The sequence below is a fragment of the Aedes albopictus genome, chromosome 2 (assembly GCF_035046485.1).
Source record: "Aedes albopictus strain Foshan chromosome 2, AalbF5, whole genome shotgun sequence".
NCBI classification, from domain to species: Eukaryota; Metazoa; Arthropoda; class Insecta; order Diptera; family Culicidae; genus Aedes; species Aedes albopictus.
The window spans coordinates 302299201-302319763 of record NC_085137.1 but is presented as its reverse complement, the minus strand read 5'-3'; the positions used below and the strand labels follow the sequence as shown (position 1 = coordinate 302319763).

The window sequence follows — 20563 nt, the reverse complement described above, 5'->3', positions numbered from 1 at the left end:
GCATTTGACAGACTCCCCCCCTCATTCCACCAGAAAGTCTACGGGGCTTATGAATGGCTCCATATGTGCGGCTGGTCTGATGAACTTCAACAACAATATCAAACCCAAAAACAAAGTAATAACTGTTTCTCCTTTTCTTTTTCTATGGCGTAGCGTCCCAACTGCGAAAAAAATACTCCTCAGCTCCACAGTCATTGACTAAGAGATTCCTCTGCCAATGACCATTTTGCATGTGTGTATAGTGTGACAGGCAAAAGATACTCTATGCTCAAAGAAGTCAAGCAAATCTCCATTGCGAAAAGTTCTTGTACCGACCGGGAATCGAGCCCGTCACCTCCAGCATGTTCTTGCTGAATACCCTCACGCTTACCGCTTTGGCAACATGGACCCCTATAAAATAATAAACAAGCTAAATAAAACATGTACTTCAATAAATGTATCTAAATGAAACTTTATTTGCGTATATTTTGGATTTTTTTTTTGTTTTTGCATAAAACACTGTTGTATAACAAGTATGCCATTAAAAAAAAAACAAAACAGTTCAACGTTTAAAAATGTGAATTAAGGAAACGCCTCCTCATTTGGTGCATTGTCATGTCTACAAGTTATGCAGAAATACTTTTGATCAATTCCCTTGTGACCTTCGGCATTTCTAGAACGGATGCATAAATACCAAATAAATACGATTGTATGAACATCCACACCGGTTTGTAATCGTGTGAATATTCCAAATTCAAAACAAATGAAAATTGCAGTCACAGGCATACAGCATGTAATATGCTGTCGGCTTTATACTCAGCCCCACCGAAAACGACAAAAAATCCGGGCGATTCCTTTGGTGAACCAACCATTACAACTGGTGGTTGCAAAGAAATGCTGTTGTAATGCTGTTGCAGGTACTGAATCCTTTCATTTATCTTACGACGTACATCTGAAGGAGTCTGAAAATAAACCGTTTTAATATAATAAGTTTGAATGCAACTTTATATATTTTTTAATTATGTAAAACTAGCTACTCTACTCTACTACTCTACTTTCCCAGTACGCAGTAGAGGCGATCGTCGGCACCGGCAGGTAGTGTCCGTGTACTAGCTAGGGAATTCCCAAACTCAACCGGAACGAATGGCCCAAAAGTGTACCAGACGGCGTGACCCTTTTCAACCCGACGGTTTACAAATTATACGAAATTGTGTGACCTGTTGATTTGTATATCGAGCCCTGAAGATGGTTCGGTAGCCGGACCGAAACGTCGGCGATGATATGTAATTAATCAACGCAATTTGTTAGACTGCAAGCCGAAATTTTTCCGAAAAAAAAACAAAATAATATGGTTACGAAAAAAAATCATACCTGCTTTTCTCCGGGGAACAGTTGAATGAACTTTCCGGTCATCAATGAATGAAATTTGCTGTCCAGGGTCAGTTTCAAATTCAATCCTTCGAGCAATATGATGCGAACGAGTTCATTACGCATCGCATTAGACAGATCCTTGTGCGCTTCATGGTAGCCCAAAATTGATCGCCCTTCTGGTCGACTTTGGAGGAAATCACGAAGGTTGCTGAACTGTACAGTGAATAAAAGTTTATGAATCACTATTTTTTCTCTACATTACACTGATTAACAGTGGAACAGCTAGCAAGAAACATAAATCATAATCATCCTAGTATGACACTAGCTTTGTTTTTGATTCCGTTAACCAGTATACATGTATACAAACCTTTTGATGTCCACCGTCGAAAAATCAAACTCGGATTTGTCCTTCTGCAAAAAAAAAGATTAGGCTTATGCCTAGCTTATACCGTAAATTCGAGGAGATTACCAGCTCTACCAACAGCTTTCGAAACTGAATACGGTGGCTGATGACTTGGCAGAATAAGTTTACGTTCTCCTTCTCCATTTCGGCAAACATCTGCACACTTGTTATGCCGTGGTCATTCTGCAGGGTGTGCGTATATTCCTCCAGACCAGCGGATTGAAGCAATTCTTCCAGCGACCCAGCTTGGCCGACTTTTGCTGGTTTTTCCATTACAGCCATATCGTCCACTACAACGTAGCGGATATCTTGGGTGTCCACTACGTTGTTTTCCCTCGCTGCGCTTCTTTCCGGAACTGGTTGCTGCTGCACGATGATCGGTGCCTCCTGAGAGCCGCCGGAGTATCCTGGAAGTGGTTCCGATGTGCTTATTGCTTCAGGCATCTCGGATTGGAGTTCGCGCAAAGCCGCCAGGATTTCCTGCTTTGAGAACATTTTCCAGTCTGAAATGAAAGATTTGCACATAAGTAATTTGTTAAGTAATCTTTTAAAATATGTAATAGAAGTTTTCAACGAATAATATGATAAAACTACTTACCTCTTTCAGTTTGTCGTCCTTCAAACTTTTTTCTGAATCCATGCGTTACAAAAAGTGACAGCGATGCATTACCACGAACTAAGTTCACATTATCGCGAACAAGATCACGTTCAATGAGTTTTCAAATCACGGTGCCGTGATTTCTGTTCTTATATTCTAATGGGTATGAATTTTGTTCCTGGATATAGGAATAAATTCAGGAAAGTGTGATGCGACACATCATGTAAATGAGAATTACTTCACGAAATTGAGGATACCGGCTGTTCCACTTACCATGATTTTTTGTTCACGAAAATCGGAACGGATTTTTTAGCATGTTGCCATATGGTTGTAGAATCCGCAATATTTCATCAGTTAGGTTTGCAGCCGTGTGGCTGACATGCCCAAGGTTCGGATGATCATTTGATTTTTTTTTCACGTACTGAGATGTTACCACAAATGGACTTGCGATTCATTCTTGTTGCCAAATCGAGCTTCAAACAAATGGAGATACCAGTAATATCCGCAATTATTTGCTTCTGAATTTGAGTGCTGACACGACGCAAAATTGGTTTAATCGTCTCGGGGCTTAGGTGGCGCGACATTTTTAAACTTTCTTCGATTGACCGAATGATCCTTAAAAACGCAGGAGCGCAGTAGATTCAATGGGAGTCCATTAATCGTTAGAAGATGAAGTGAGGGTGCATTCGTCTATACGAACTTCAATTTTTGGGATTTTTCTGGTTGGTTCTCCGTCATTCTCATCGTCCTCGTCGAAGTCCGAAATCACGAGCGATCTCCGTGTGCATCTTTTTATAATGACGGAAGTAACTGAACTTGCGCAAATCGATTATTTTCCTGTCATATTTGAGGCATAAAGCTTATTTGGCCGGTAAGTCAATTTTGAAGAGCTCATCACCATCAACTTATGACTAATTTAGAATTTTCTGTATAGAGAATTTAAAACAAATTATTTTTTTTTATTTAAAAAAGGCAGGCAAACATACCAGGTGAGAAAACTGCTTCCACAAAAATTGCCAACATGCAGCGGTATAGCCGATAAACGTTTCGATAAGATCAGTGGTGTCATCGTGGTTACTCCAAGTTACTCACTGAGTAACCAGCTCTTCAGTTCAAAAAAAAAATTTTTTTTTCAGGATGCAAAATATAATAAAATACCAATTTTGGTTATTTTGAGTGCACACTGTTAACGCCCTGACCACATCAGTTTTAGTGAATATGGATTTTTAAACAATTTGACATTCTGGACCGCCCCCTCAGGAAGCGAAATATTATAAAATGCCAATTTTGGTTATTTTGGGTGCACACTATTAACGCCCTGACCACATCAGTTTTAGTGAATATGGATTTTTAAACAATTTGACATTCTGGACCGCCCCCTCAGGAAGCGAAATATTATAAAATGCCAATTTTGGTTATTTTGGGTGCACACTATTAACGCCCTGACCACATCAGTTTTAGTGAATATGGATTTTTAAACAATTTGACATTCTGGACCGCCCCCTCAGGAAGCGAAATATTATAAAATGCCAATTTTGGTTATTTTGGGTGCACACTATTAACGCCCTGACCACATCAGTTTTAGTGAATATGGATTTTTAAACAATTTGACATTCTGGACCGCCCCCTCAGGAAGCGAAATATTATAAAATGCCAATTTTGGTTATTTTGGGTGCACACTATTAACGCCCTGACCACATCAGTTTTAGTGAATATGGATTTTTAAACAATTTGACATTCTGGACCGCCCCCTCAGGAAGCGAAATATTATAAAATGCCAATTTTGGTTATTTTGGGTGCACACTGTTAACGCCCTGACCACATCAGTTTTAGTGAATATGGATTTTTAAACAATTTGACATTCTGGACCGCCCCCTCAGGAAGCGAAATATTATAAAATGCCAATTTTGGTTATTTTGGGTGCACACTGTTAACGCCTTGACTACATTAACGCTAAGGAGTTTTATTTTAAAGCCAAAAACGCTTTATTTCAAAATTCCCAAAGAAATGGGTTATGTTATTATTACCACCAGCTGGGTGCACATCGTCAAAAATTTTCAGATCACTTCACTTCACTGAACTGAACTGAAACATTAGTATATTATATATGGTAAATTCACACCCTGTGTACTCCTCATACATGTCCATGTTACGTTTGCGATACTGTCGTTGGATTGAAAATGTTTAACTTTTTCTTATAACTTGTATACGGTTGATTTCTTGTGCATACATTTGGGCGTTTAAAATTTGTTTTCCTTGGCAATAATTTCCAATCAGAAAAATGTGTGTACATTTGCATTGTTCCAATTTATACATGTCCTTGACAAATAAAAAACCAGTTGGAAACTTTAGCACACAGTTTTTGTTCCCTGATTCTTTATTTTTATGTATTCACTAGCTGACCCGGCAAACCTTGTATTGCCCATTTCAATTGTGGCTCTTGCACTACGACTCTTGGTTTAATCCAGATGGTTTTAAATTTCTCTCTTCTTATAAAGCTTATATGAATTTCACAGTTTTTCTAATGTTTTTTGTTTATTTTCATAACACAGTCACCCTGCGAACAAATTGATCATTAGTTTTGATAATTTTTTCTTTCGTTTATTAGTTATATGTCTACTCATATACATTGGAAGGCCGGCTAAAGAGGCACGTTATCTTCCATTTGGGGCATTTGTTCCCATGTGTTTCATGATTCCACATGCTTGACTAAGAAAGGAAGGCCCACTATTTCGTAACAGTGTAATTCGAAAGCACAGCCTATTTTTAAAAGAAGGAAAAATCTCATGTGAACTATGCAGTTTGATTGCTAGTAAAACCTTTATCAGTGTAGTTACGGAAAAAATCTACCATAGAGTTAACAGTTCAACTGCCATAAGCTACACAACAATGCCACTCGAAAGAAAAACCTTTGATTAACCCGTTTTGGTCATAGTTAGAAATTTAATTTCAGAAAATCGCCGTGACTTCATTTTTCAACCGATATTTACAAAATTTGGAATGAAGACCGCGCTACATCCCTAGTTGCATGGAAAAATATCAAAATGGTTTTTTGGTTCTTGGGGTTTGAGTTATTGAAGGGGGGTCAAATAGGGTCAAAAATGGACCAACTTCCTTTTAATCACTGATTATTTGTGAGAAACACATGGAAAAAGATTGCAAATGTGTTCAATTATCGTTTTATTATTGCAAATGCATTGTTTGAGTAAATTGGGATTACCTGGTTCTGGTTTCGGATGTTCTGGGTCATGTTTGGGGTGCCTTCAGGAGACACATTTCGCAAGTTCCTGACACCTGACATTTTGCATAGCATAATTCTAAAAAACACATTTGTCATGTCCCATTCTACATAGTGTCGCAAATCAAGTATTTGGGAGGAATATTCAGAAATTTTTGGACACATTGACCACCATCCCGGATGTTTCGGGAACCTGGGGCTACCCGGAAATAGTGGCCTTTTCCCGAACAATTACGAAACCTGGCTTGCGACACATCCAACATCATGATTTTGCAAATCAAGAGTGTTGGAGGTGAATTCGGAGGTTTTTGGACAATGTGACCATCAGAGGGAACACCGTCAAGCTCGGTATGGAGGGTTTCCGCGATGGTCAATCGGAGACAGCTGCCGAAATTCCAGGGGTTTTGTACCTTTCGTCGCCTGCAATCACTTATTATAACCATAATAAATATGAATATGGTATGGAATTCGGAAATTCCCATAAAAAGTCCAAGGACAATTATTTACTCTTCGACATTATTTTATTTAAATTTGATCGGAAAACTTATTTGTGAATTCTTTTAGAAGTTTATTCAAAATTCTCGAAATCATTTTTGGTTTTTAATTTAAGTTATTTCAACTTAAAGCTAATTCTACGCTTAAAAATTTTTTTGGGAAATTTATTTGGCAATTTTTATAGAAATTCCAGCGGTAGTATTTGGAGGAATTATTCGTAGTTCCTTTATAAGTTTCTTCGGGAAATAATATAATTATTTCAACAGCAATTTCTGAAATTCCTGCGGCAATATTTAACAAATATTATCGTAAATCGTTTTAAAGTTATTTTGCCAAATTCATCAATAATTCTTTTGGCAATTGATTTGGGAATTAATTAAGCAATTCTTCCGCGAATTTATTCAATATTTTCCAGACATTATTTTCAACTTTCCTGCGACAACGTTTTCGGCAATAATTATAAAATCCTTTCAGAAGTACCTACTTTTGAAAATTTCTTTAAAAACTCTTCCGAAAAATAATTTGAAATTTATTTTAGGCAATTTTTAGAAATTCCTTCATAATTTTTTTTGAGGGATTTCTCCAGCAATTACTTTGCAAATTCATCTTACATTATGTTGAGGGATTCTTTCGGCATAATTCGGGAAAATATTCGTATATTATTTTGAACGTTTCTTCGGCAACTAATGAGAAAAAATTCGGAATTTATGAGAAAAAAAAATCGTTGATTCTTGTGAAGATTCGCATTCATTTCTGCAAGGATTCCTCCAGGAATTCCTCCAGGAATTCCTTAATAAAAAACTTCAGGGATTCTTCCAAGAAATCATCCAAGCATTCCTCCAGGAATTCTTCCAGCGATTCCTCGAGGGATTCCTCCAGGAATTCCTCCGAAGATCCCTCCAAAAATTTCTCCAGAGATTCCTCTAGGAACTTCTCCAGGGATTCCTCCAGGAATTTCTCCACAGATTCCTCCAAGAATACCCCCAAGGATTTCTCCTGGGAAACTGCCAGAAAATCGTCCAAGCATTCCTCCAGCGATTCCTCAAGAGATTCCTCCAGGAATTTCTCCGGCGATTCCTCCAGAAATTTCTACAGGAATTCCTCCAAAAATACTTCCAAGTATTCCTCCAGAGATTCCTTTAGGAATTCGTCCAGGGATTCCTCCAGGAATTTCCGCAGGGATTCCTCAAGAAACTTCTCCAGGAATTTATCCAGGGATTCTTTAAGGAATTAAAATTCCTCCAGGGCTACCTCCAGGGATTCCTCCAGGGAATCATCCAGAAATTCCTCCAGGGATTCCTCCAGGGATTCCTCCAGGAATTTCTCTAGGGATTCCTCCAGGAATTCTACCAGGCATTCCTCCTGGCATTCCCCCAGGAATTCTTCCAGGGTTTCAGGAATTTCTCAAGGAATTGTCCCAGTAATTCCTCCAAGGATTCCTCAAGTAACTCCACCAGCGATTCCACCAGGAATACCTCCAGGGTTCCTCCAGGAATTTCTTCAGGAATTTCTCCAGAGTTCCTTCAAGAATTTCTCCAAGGATTCTTCCAGGAATTTCTCCAGACATTCCTCCAGGAATATCTCTAGGGATTTCTCCACGGATTCCTCCAGGAATACCTCAAGGGGTTCCTGAAGGAATTCCTCCAGGCTATCCTCCAGAAATACCTTCAGGGATTCCTCCTGGGATTCTTCCAGGAATTCCCCCAGGCATTCCTCCAGGATTTCCTACAGAGATTCCGGAAGAAATTTCTCCAAAGATTCCTCCAGGAGTTTCGTCAGGGATTTCTCCAAGAATTTCTCAATGGTTCCCCCAGCAATTTCTCCAGGGATTCCTCAAAAAGTTCATGCAAGGATTCCTCCAGAAACTCCTTCAGGGATTCCTCAAGGAATTCCCCCAGGGCTTTCTCTAGGGATTCCTCCAAGGATTCATCCAGGAATTACTCCAAAAATAACCTCCAGGGATTTCTCCTGGGCTTCCTTCAGGGATTCCCCCAGGAATTCCTCCATAAATTCTTCAAAAAATACCTCCAGGGATTCACCCTGGGCTTCCTCCAGGGATTCCTGCAAGGATTCCTCTCAAAAATACCTGCAGGGATTCCTCCAGGAATTCCTCAGGAAATTCCCAAATGGAGAAGAACGTGCCTCTGGAGCCGACCTACTGATACCTGAAGGATTCCTCCAGGAATACCTCCAAGAATTCCACCAGGAATTTCTCCAGGGATTCCTCCAGGAGTTTCTCCAGGGATTCCTTAAGGAATTCCTCCAGGGCGCCTCCAGGAATTTCGCCAAGGGCTCCTCCAGGGGATCCTCCAGAAATACCTCCAGGAATTGCTCCAAGGATTCCTCCAAGTATACCTTAAGAAATTCCACCAGGAATTTCCCCAGGGATTTTTCCAGGAATTTCTCCAGGGATTCTTTAAATAATTTTTCCAGGATTCCTCCAGGATTTCCTCCAGGGATTTCTCTAGGGAATCTTCCAGAAATTCCTCCATTAATTCCTACAGGGATTCCTCAAGGAATTTCTCCAGGGATTGCTCCAGGAATTCCTCCAAGGACTCCTTAAGGAATTCATCCAGGAATTCCCCCAAAGTTGTTGCAATTCCTCCAGGGATTCTTCCAGGAATACATCCATCGATTCCTCCAGGATTTTCTCCAGGGATTCCTTAACGAATTTCTCTAGGGTTTTTTTTTTCAAGTATTCCTCCAAGGATTTTTTTCATGAATTTCTCCAGGGATACCTCCAGGAATTCCTCCAGGGCTTCCTCCAGGGTGTCCTCCAAGAAATCCTGCACGAATTCTTTCAAAAAAACCGGAGATCGACCAGCCAAGGGCTGAAAATTTCCTTAATAAAGCTCCTCCTCTTCTTGGCGTAAAGTCCCAACTGGGACAAAGCCTGCTACTCAGCTTAGTGTTCTATGAGAACTTCCACAGTTATTAACTGAGAGCTTCCTCTGCCAATGACCATTGTGCATGTGTATATCGTGTGGCAGGCACGAAGATACTCTATGCCCAAGGAAATTTCCATTACGAAAAGATCCTGGGCTGACCGGGAATCGAACCCGTCACCCTCAGCTTGGTCATACTGAATACCCACGCCTTTACAGCTGTGGCTATAGGGGCCCTGTCCTTAATAAAGCTAATTATCATAATTCTTTCAAAAATACCTCCAGGGATTCCTTCAAGCATTCCTACAGGAATTTCTCCAAAAATACCTACAGGAAATCCTCAAGGAAGTCCTCAGGAAATCCTCCAGGAATACTTACTGGATTTCCCCTAGGGATTGCTCCAAGGTTTCTTCAAGGAATTCGTCCAGGGATTCCTCCAGGAATACATCCAGCGATTCGTCGAGGAATTTCTCCAGGGATTTCTTAAGGAATTTCTCCAGGGTTCCTCCAGGAATTTTTCCAAGTATTCCTCCAGGAATTCCTCCAGGGATTTCTCCAGGAATTCCTCCAGGAATTCATCTAGGGCTTCCTCTAGGGCTTCCTCCAGGGATTCCTCCAAAGATTCCTCCAGGATTTCCTCCAGAAATACCTCTAGGTATTCCTCCAGGAATTTCTCAGGAAATCCTCCAGGAATTCCTACAGGAACTCCTCCAGGGATTCCCCCAGGAATCATCGTCTGAATCGTCACCTGCCGCACCACCAAGAACATTGGCAACATTGCCACTGTCCAGCCGGGCACAATAGCTCTCCCACTCCTTCAGCGTGTGCGGATCCAAACGAGTAGACAGCTGGTAGACCAAAAGCGAATCCCAAGAACTGGTGTCTTCTCCAAGTCGCCTCAGGACAGAAATCTGCTGCTCAAACCTGTACACCAAGTTGAGTAGCTCGTCAGCCGATTCCTTCTTAATACTGGGTACCTCAAACAACGACTTGATGTGGCACCGTATGAGCTGCCGCTTGTTTTCATAACGTAGTTTCAGCACTCTCCAGGCGTCGCGGTATCCGTCCTCGCTAATTGAAATAGACTCAATGATCTTGGCAGCATCGCCCTGTACTAGCCCCTTGAGATATTGAAACTTTTCGACATTACTGATTTCGACACGACTTCCAATTGCAGAATTAAATGCGTCACGAAAATCGCACCAATCGGCGAGTCTTCCACTGAAGCGGGGAAGATTGATTTCTGGAAATCGAATGTGACTGGTGTGTGTGACGGGTTGCGCGGGAGGAACATCTGGTTGAGCCTTTTGATTGAGACGTTTCGATAGACATGCACGCAACATGTAGTACTTCATGTCGAAATTCATGCGGTCTTCTTTGTAGTCTTCACCGTGCGATGCCTCAAGAACACATACAGTATTACGATACTCTTTAGCTATCTCTTCAAGCCTGTCTAGCCAAGCTCCTAGCAATTCCTGTTGCCCTGTTTTATCCTCCTTTGCAAAGGTAATTAGCAATTCAAGTGACTCCCACAAGTGATCTCTAGCCTTCCTCAGGACCAAGGATCGGTATATTCGCCTCACTCCATTCATATTCACTCCTCTTTGCTGAAGCGAATCGAGAAAGATGCAACAAACGGATCGTCATGATCAAACACGCAACCCCATCACCAGTGGGAAGCGATAAGCCAGCTGCTTGACATGAATATTCGTTGCCATTCGTCGCAGTTTGGATCGCAAGCGAATGAATGAATGGCGAATGGTGAAGAATGCTGGTGAGCCTTCGATCGCTATTATCATAAGTAAAAGAGAACTTCTGCATGTAATGCATACATACATTTTTACTGTATTGTTGTTGAAATGCTAGATTAGCAAAGAAAATAATTCGAAAACATCAAATATTCGTATGCACAATATCAATCGCATCACTTACGGATCGCATTCGCTTGCGATGCGAATGTTGACGAATGAGTAATTTCCAAGTGTGGCTTCCCACCGTTCGCCGGAGTTTGCTGTCGTCGCTGACAAGCATACACACGAACTAAAGCGACAATCGTTCGCTGCTGACTGTCTTCGAATGTGGAAGAAGATAAAAAGTGGAAATCAGGAACCCTGCTCAGGACATCTGCTTGCTTATCACCCTCAACCTTAAGGACAAACGTATTGAAATCCCGCTACAGCAGTGCATCAGAACTTCAGACGCACAAATCTCAAGAAGCAAGCTTCAAACAACAGTGCATTTTATTATTCTGTTCTTGCTGACTTGTAAGAGGCTTAAAATAAAAAGCTTAGATGCGCTGGTTTTGTTTACGAAGAGATTTGTGCTTTCGAAATCGTGAGTAGGTGCTAAAGTCGGCCATTGTGGCGGCCATTTTGGGATTCTAACAAGTCTGCCCTTAAGGGCGGACGGGACGGTCGGGGAAATATCCGCCATTGCTCTGTTGCTACTAAGATGGTAATCTCAGATTCTACTTCATATTTTGCAACAAAAACCTATCATTGTGTATGCTCACTTGCAGTGCATATGCTGATTGTTTTTCAGCATCTTCAGTGCGATAGAACTCGAGATTACCATCTTCAAAATCGCGAGGCAAATTGTTAGAAAGAGAGGCAAGATAGGAAAAATAACACGGCGTCCCGTTTCACCTTAATCATTGTCTTTACGGTGGCTCAACGCGATAGTCGAAACGAAACGAATTTCTTTCCGTGCCAGCAATAGGCTCGACCAACCGAACCGACTAAACGAGACGACGAACAGTCGTACCTCACCGACACCGACGACAACGGCACGGGTTAACGAACCACGACGCGAGTCGTATGCAATGATAAAGAAGCAGCGTAGGTACTCACTCAATGACGGCAGCAGCAGTCGATCCCTGTTGTGGCTGGCTGGCAGAGAATCCTCGGGAACAGCGTGCAAAATGATACGAGAGCAAACGAACGGCAGTTCGCTCTTTGCTCTGCTCTCGCCGACGCACACAGCAGCGACGCAGGTAGCATACACGCATATAATCCTCGGTCTGCGTGGGGAATACACACCAACAACTGAACGGCGCACTATTCTCTTCTCACTTGGATGGCCCGTACCACTCAGCCGCAGTGGTCGGGGTAGCCACCACTAAAGGCACTCACAAGTGCCGTATCTTCTCTGCTTTCTTTTCCCACAATACACTGACACTGTACTTCGTGATCCAAGTTGGATCTCCTTCACTCACACACTCTGAAACCTGGCTGAATCTCGTGGAAATTTCTCGGCACAAGATGGCCGCCCTTGAACTTCTCTTTTCTTTCGGTGGCGCTGCGAGAAATTTCACTGCGCAATTTCGGATATCGACCGAATTTCGTCGATTTTTAGCCACTTTCGCACTTTTTTCACCGTTTCTCGCACAATTTTTTGTGGAGGATTCAATTTTACTACACCTTGTCGGTGTCAGCCAATCCTTGGCGTAATTTCACAGTAACACGAGTCGGACGGATTTGCACTTTTGCATACCGGGAAAACGACCGAACCGAAAATCCGAGCCGAAGGACCATGTAAATTCCAGAATTTTTTCCGGTCCCGGTCACAACTCACAACCGACCAAATCTCGGGAACCGGCCTTCGAGGGTTTCGCAGCGGACTTCGAATATGGCGGACTTCCAACTCGCGGGGAATTATTCGGACGGGGAGAAATAACGAAAGAACGCGCCCGAACAGCTTTACTGTTTGCAATAGACTCATTTTATTTCTGTTCTGACTGGGTTACACAGGTTGTCTATAGTTGTGGTAGTGTAAGTTTACTTGGAAAGGAAAACAAGTTACATCTAGTTCAATAGGGTAATTCAAAGTAGTTAACGTATTAGGGTAGGTCAAATTTTTCTAAGTTAGCGAAAGTTTTTTCTCTTTTGGCCAGTTAACAGAAATCGTTTCAGTTTTCAGTTTTTTTAATATTATGAGAAGAGCGAACATTTTTACATGTTTGATGAGCGCAATTTTCAAATTATCTATTTAATATGACAGCAACATTTTTCCAACTAAGTACGCGACTCTTTTATTATAAAGAGCGACGAAGTTTCATATGGCTATCCGTTGAGTGAAGTTTTATGAATATAAGATCGCCGCCTCGATCGCCGCTTCTATTTTGGGGAGCCGACAAATTAATGTTCTGTTTTTAATGTATGAAGAGCGCAATGGTCTCATCTTACATTCAAACTCGTTTATTTTGTTTAAGTACTTCAAAATTGTCTCAATGTTTTCAATTAGATAAGATATTTTATCATCTTAGATTGCAAATCCTGAGTATTGTGTTGTTCTTTGCTGAGTATTGTGTTGTTCTTTACAGAGAAGAACATTAATCAAGACATTTAGATGGTGAGATCTTTCCAATATTATTTATTTATTTATAAATAATTCTACTTTAGTATATTTGTTTTATAACTGCATATAAGTTGAAAATTCGCTATTTTCAACATCCTTTCATCTATTGGAAGATGCTTCAGTTCTGGGCTCTTTCTAAGTTGATGAAGGGATTTATAAATGCTTGCAAGGACTTGGTCAGGTGTGTGGAGCTGAGTGAGTCTATGACATTGTAGATAGTAGCGACATCAGCAATGTCAATGGAAATTCAACTTTGCAACTCCATCCTAGATTTGTGCAAGTATTCATGCTATGCTATGCTATGCTATGCTATCTTAGATTGCAAATCCTTTATTTTAAATGGGTAGACAGACATTCTCACATTTTTATCAATTTGCGATGAGAGCAATTTTCTAGTATAAATAGAATATAGTTAAATTTAATTAAAATTTGTCACATTTTACTTGATATTATGAGTGCAAGTTTTTCATCTGATATCACCACTAGTTTTGATTTTATTTTATGAAGTTTCCAGCTATAACATCACTTATCTTTGAATTATGATATGTATTTTTTTTCCGACCAACAAATTTGATAAATTGAAAACTATTACACTATTATTTTTCAAATATGATTAAACTTGTCCAAACAAAATCATATAAATCCGTAATTTCATATATTACATTGTTAATGATATATTTTGAGGGAATTTCTACGACTGAGATCGCAGCTCATTGAAAAGCGAAGGAATTTTCACATTGTTATTGATTTACGATGAGAGCTGTTTTCGAATCTGAGATAGCCACTTTATATTTTGGGAACTGAAAAATCTATTATCCTTTTTTGGTATAAGATGAGCGCAATTTTAACATCCAAGACTAACACTTTTTTGTGAGCGGGAAAATTGTCTTGTTTGCTTTGTTTTGGGAACAGTAAAATAGTTAAATTGAGCGCAATGCTTGAATTATTTATATGGGGGCGTAGCATCATAAGGGGCGCAGCTATTTTGAAAACTTGGGTAACCAGCTCTGATTTTAGCATGACAGCACTGGATAAGATGTTCCGAGCCGATAAGACGTTCGTTAGCACCTACCGTTACTGTTTAGCACAGCTATATCAAGAATTTTAAGGATTATTACTTGAGCGGTAAACATTTTAAAATTGATAACTACCTACCAAGCAAATGAATAAACATTGAAATGCAAGCTTGAGAGTATGCTCGAGAGTTAGGATGTTCAATGAGCTACGGCCAACACCTTCGCAAATTTGAAACTTTGTTTATTCTAGTAACACACGGTCTTCTAGTGATTTGCTCGTGCGCTGGCTCCCGTGAGCTAGAGCGCATGAGACTCATAGCAACATATGAACGTCTGCACAAATTTATGCTGACCTGCTCACTCTCACAGAAAATTTGACGTTATGAGCGGTGCCGACACCTCTCAAACGACAAATTTCGTGAGAGTAAGCAGGCCAGTATAAATTCGTGCAGTAATTCAAAGGAAGCACAAGTTTTTAAGGCTCATCACCTACTTTGTTAACGTGAGAAAGTCTGATATGTGCAACCAGCAGCGGTACGTACAGCTTGCGCACTTCAACTCTGATACTTGCTCTGATATAGATTCCGTTGAACTAAATAAATAAATAAACAAATTTCTTATGTAAATATAATACAATAAAGTTCGGTTAGTTACAAAAAGACTCGCATTAAACGCCTGAAAGTAGGCCTGATTTTCGTGAAAAATATGATTTTCAAACAAAAATGATATGTTAACCTCACTGTGCACTCAAATCTGTGTACAATATGCCTACCATGGATGATTGAAAGAGTTCTGCAAGCCATCATTTCTCGATGAACGGCTTGAATTCTTGTAGATGTTGGTACTGCTGTCTACCGGAAATATTTCTATGATTCAAGAAGAGGTGCTTTGACATGCTACAAGTGACCGTGTTCGAGTGCGGGGGACAAATTGATATAGTTAGCCCACAGTTACCAGGAGCTCCAATGTCCTTCGATATCTGGATGCGTTGACCGCAGCTCGTCGGCAAGAACAGACTCATAATGCGTGAACGATCTGGGTTTGGACGAGAAATAAGATCCCGCTGTACTTTTTGATGTTGTGCATTACTGTCGACGCTTAACGAAAGAAACGAACACGAAAACCTTCTGTATTTTGCCACGACATGACGCGAGCTGTGATTCTCGAAATAGCATAAAATGTCTTCTTTGTTTGATCCTGCAGCATCACATGATGATTCGCTATATCCCAGATACACCGCAGGATATCATCGACTGCATCTCCATAGATATTCTTAATGAATAGTTGTCCATGATTGAGTTGACTTCGGAAGGGCTTTCGGCAAAATGTTCCTTGAAAGCAAATTACATAGTCTTCGTATACATCGCGCTCTGTGAAACTGTTTGCTTAATTTATTTCCGACAGTTGAGGGCTGATACCGGAGTGGGATCAATCAAGGCATGGTTAGATTCCGGCAGAACGTCTCAGTGCGTTTGGTATTAGGCCGATGAAGTATCTACATTCCAAAGGATCCTCCTCAAGCCGCTCTTTGTCAAGGTATTCTACACCTTCCAGGTCTTTGTCGTCAGATCTTTAACCCGTAGGCTACGGGGCTTACAACAAAATTTCAAACCGCTGCCAAAGACGCAAACATCAATATTTTTTAATGAAGTTTTGAGGTTCGCTTCACTATTAGTTGTAGTTTCAATATGCTGGGAGCCACAAAAATTGGAGCCACGAGGACAGTTTTATTCCGGTGGACGTCTGGGTCAGGAGGGGTAGAAATTGCATAACCTTCCTTTTAGCAAGGCCCCATTAGTTGGAATTCAAATGAATTTATCTGAAAAGTTGTTAGTTCTATGTATTATTGTTTATTACGTCAGGCCTGGGGGTTAAGAAGTATATAGGTGGTGTAGAACTTTTTCCAGGCCTCCAAAACATTTTCAATTTTGAGTCTGATTTCTATGCGCTTGTAAATGATTTTGAGGCACGCAAGAAGTAGATTTTTCTGTCCTAAGCTAGGTCTTGAGCATATTGAATTAAACTATAAGTAAAACTTGATGGTAACATACTGTTTTCGTTAGAAAAATCATGTTTTTCACGAAAGTAACATGATTCTACAAGAAATTGCCTACTTTTAGGCGTTTAATGTTTCACAAAAGGTACCGTATTTATCGCCTAAAAGTAGGCATTTTTTTTTGTAAAATCGTCTTACTTTCGAGGAAAACATGATTTTTCTAACAAAAACAGTGTGTTACCATCAAGTTTTACTTATAGTTTAATTCAATATGCTTAAGACCCAGCTTAGGACAGAAAAATCTACTCCTTGCGTGCCTTAAAATCTTTTACAAGCGCATAGAAATCAGACTCAAAATTGAAAATATTTTGGCGGCCTGGAAAAAGTTCTACACCACCTATATACTTCTTAACCCCCAGGCCTGACGTAAAAAACAATAATACATAGAACTAACAACTTTTCAGATAAATAAATTTGAATTCCAACTAATGGGGCCTTGCTAAAAGGAAGGTTATGCAATTTTTACCCCTCCTGACCCAGACGTCCACCGGAATAAAACTGTCCTCGTGGCTCCAATTTTTGTGGCTCCCAGCATATTGAAACTACAACTAATAGTGAAGTGAACCTCAAAATTTCATTAAAAAATATTGATGTTTGCGTCTTTGGCAGCGGTTTGAAATTTTGTTGTAAGCCCCGTAGCCTACGGGTTAATAAGATTGTTCATTTAGAGCTTAAATATAAATATTTGATTAAGGATACTGCTTACAGGTTCATTCTACTCCTTTTTCTCTGAACAGTTTTCTTATTCGGATACAAACAATCTCCCTAGTGTTGGTCAATTGAAAATATGAAAACAAAACGTAGAAATGTCGCTCAGAATCGAAGGAAGGTATGTAATTAAAATATTGCACATTGAAATGTAGTTGCCGATTGGAAAATATTTATTACCCAACAAACAATTTTTTTAAACATATTTTTCTCACAAAAACCTACCCATTTATGCAAAAGTTACCTAATCCGACAAGCTGATATGTCATTCGTAGTGTATATACATATGCCCTCTAATATATTACGTACTGTGATTAGAAAATGATGAAGATATCTCAATTACATCTCAATCTAATGGTACACATTTCCAAAATTAATGCGAACGTGCCTCTGGGCCAGACCTACTAATGGATCTCTGCCCAAACGTTAATTCTATATATACAAAACAATACTATCTGGCAATGCGGTAAACAAGTCATGGACAACAATATATCTGTTTCCACTGTTTTTTTTTCTCTGTTTGGTACTGTTTGGTATTCATAACACAAAAACTTCCACGAAAATGTAAAACATTCTGTTTAATTTACCAACCGATTCTGTATACAAAACCGTATCCGTGTTAGTTTGTTGAATTTTGCATTGGAAAGCAAACAAAAATTTATTAAAATGAAATTTGCAATTTAATATCTCTCTGCCTCCCAGCAGCGGAGGCAGCAAGCAGTAGTACAGCAGCAGCATCATCACCATCGTCGTGCCTGGTAAAATCCTAGAACAGAACTCACTTTTCGCCTGTTGGGGGCTGGCTGGTTGGTATCACGTTTTCCCTCTACCTACATGTTTGCCTGCAACATATCCTTGGCAAACATGCAACGACACCAGGGGAAAATGGTACGGATGGCACCGGTTGGATTTCCAACATTTTCCAGTTTGTGAGTGTGAGTGTAAGTACATTAATACATAGTGAAAGGTTAGAATCAATTGGTGAAGTTGTATTTAATCATATGATAAATATGATAATATGATAACTATGATAATATGATATTATGATATAACTTTTCAACTGAAGCATAATCAACATGTACAGCCAAAACTCAGGAATCAGTAATGCTGACAAATATACTCATTCTACGCGCAGTTGCTACACGAGTCTGTCATTATCCAGATCGACATCGAGCATGGCCAATGCCTCTAACAGGATCTGACCCAATAGGCCATATGAATAAAGCTGAGTAAATGCTCTTTAGTGGAATAGTGTAGCTTTTTCACGTATCATTAGGCCATATGAATAAAGCTGAGTAAATGCTCTTTACTCAGATCTCTGTGAAGTTTCACAGAGATTTGCTCCACGGCTTCACATAGATTTAGTAAAGAGTATTTACTCAACTTTATTCATATGGCCTAATGATACGTGAAAAAGCTACACTATTCCACAGCTTATCTGCCGTGAATCGCATATGTGTCCCATTTGCATAGGAAATCCAGCAAAGATGGGACAGATATGCGATTCACGGCAGTTATTAGCCTATCAGCTTCGTCGTTATACAGTCCAGCATCTGCGTGCACTGCTCTGTTGGCTACCGAGGAGGTTAGGTACAGAAGAGAAATCCTATTAGCCTTGGAAACCACGAAATCCTCATACTTAACTACATTACCGACTTACCAGCTGAGCCTTCAAGGGAAGTTTGGGTCAATAATTTTGTTCGGCGCAAAACCATCTGTCAAAGTAGGTAACGCTTCGATTGTGAATATCGGAAAGTGCGTGTGCTGCTTTCGTAAACTCTGTAAAAGCGGGCTTCCGTGATTTTCAAGTATAAAATGGTATCGCCACCAGAACAAAGGTATAATTCATGTGATTTCAGCTAATTAAAACTTATTTCAGACAAAATTTAAGTGACTCATTATTGTGCTAAGAAACACCGACAATCACACAATTATGGGTCACTTTTTGTGCAGCATAAAAGTAAGAGTTCTGCGTACATGGGCATTGCATACACTTAGGGAATTGAACATACGAATTTCATAAAGTAAACTGGATGAAACAGCGAGAAAAATGAAAAACAATATACGTTCATAGGGCAGAGTTATGGTTTTCGTAACGATCATGCTGATTTTCATAGAACTGATTAACCTTTTCAATGCTTCTATAGTTAGACAATCATAATGTGCTCTATGAACTGTTTCAGTTTCCAAAAGTGAGGAACTAAATTTGTACCACGGCGACATCATTTGCACAAGTATGCAGCGGAATAGTTACCGTAAACCATCTTCATTATATTAGGAGAGGTTTGACTCTTGAGCGAAAACTTCATTACCATGAAACTGAACGATGCTGAATCTACTGATATTTTACCCATGAATTTTTCCTTCTTTTAAACATAAGGCTGTTCTTTCTAGTATCATTGCTAAAATAGTTTTTGGCGCTGAAACTGCTGATTATCAATTCATGAATTTTTCCTTCTTTAAAACATAGGCTATTCTTTCTAGTTTCATTGTTAAACTAGTTTTTGGCAAAAATTGTTGGAAAAGGTAAAAACAACGGCTAACTTTCAATGCGTCCTGATGACCATTCGGCCTAATGACCATTCGGCCTAGTGACCATTCGGCTTAATGACCTTTGGCCTAATGACCTTCGGCCTAATGACCCAGCATCCATTCGGCCGAAGGTCATTAGGCCGAATGGTCACTAGGCCGAATGGACACTAGGCCGAATGGTCACTAGGCCGAATGGTCACTAGGCCGAATGGTCACTAGGCCGAATGGTCACTAGGCCGAATGGTCACTAGGCCGAATGGTCACTAGGCCGAATGGTCACTAGGCCGAATGGTCACTAGGCCGAATGGTCACTAGGCCGAATGGTCACTAGGCCGAATGGTCACTAGGCCGAATGGTCACTAGGCCGAATGGTCACTAGGCCGAATGGTCACTAGGCCGAATGGTCACTAGGCCGAATGGTCACTAGGCCGAATGGTCACTAGGCCGAATGGTCACTAGGCCGAATGGTCACTAGGCCGAATGGTCACTAGGCCGAATGGTCACTAGGCCGAATGGTCATTAGGCTGATTTCATGCTAACCGTTCATTAGGTTATCGAAAAAGCCGCTATTTATGTTCCGTATACATAGGTTTGATTCTCTGTTACATTTGATTACCTCCAGCGGAACACCCAGAATTACTAACACTACCGGTAGTAACTTATGTGTACTGTGCCTATTTTCTGATTATCCGTTCATCAGGTTACTGAAAAAAGCGATTCGATGTACCGGGATTAGGTCATTTTTACATTTGGCCAATTCCGGCGAGACATCCGGAACCGTTTTGGAATACTACCGATAATCTCTAATGTGATCTGAGGCTATTTTTTTTCGGAAAATCGTTCATCAGGTCATCGAAAAAGCCGTGATTTGTAGTGTCGCATGTAAAGCTTTGGTTTCCTTCTACATTTGACCGCTTCCGGAGGCA

The 20563-nt window shown here is 40.3% G+C and overlaps 1 long non-coding RNA gene across 1 annotated transcript; it reads right to left on the bottom strand.

Moving 5' to 3' along the window:
- Window positions 1-10861: 10861 nt before the first annotated feature.
- On the bottom strand, window positions 10862-11744 carry LOC134287146 (uncharacterized). The gene is made up of 2 exons (XR_009997069.1): window positions 11615-11744; window positions 10862-11115 (listed from the first exon to the last, which is right to left on the bottom strand). It is a non-coding gene; the product is annotated as an uncharacterized LOC134287146 (long non-coding RNA).
- Window positions 11745-20563: the final 8819 nt, after the last annotated feature.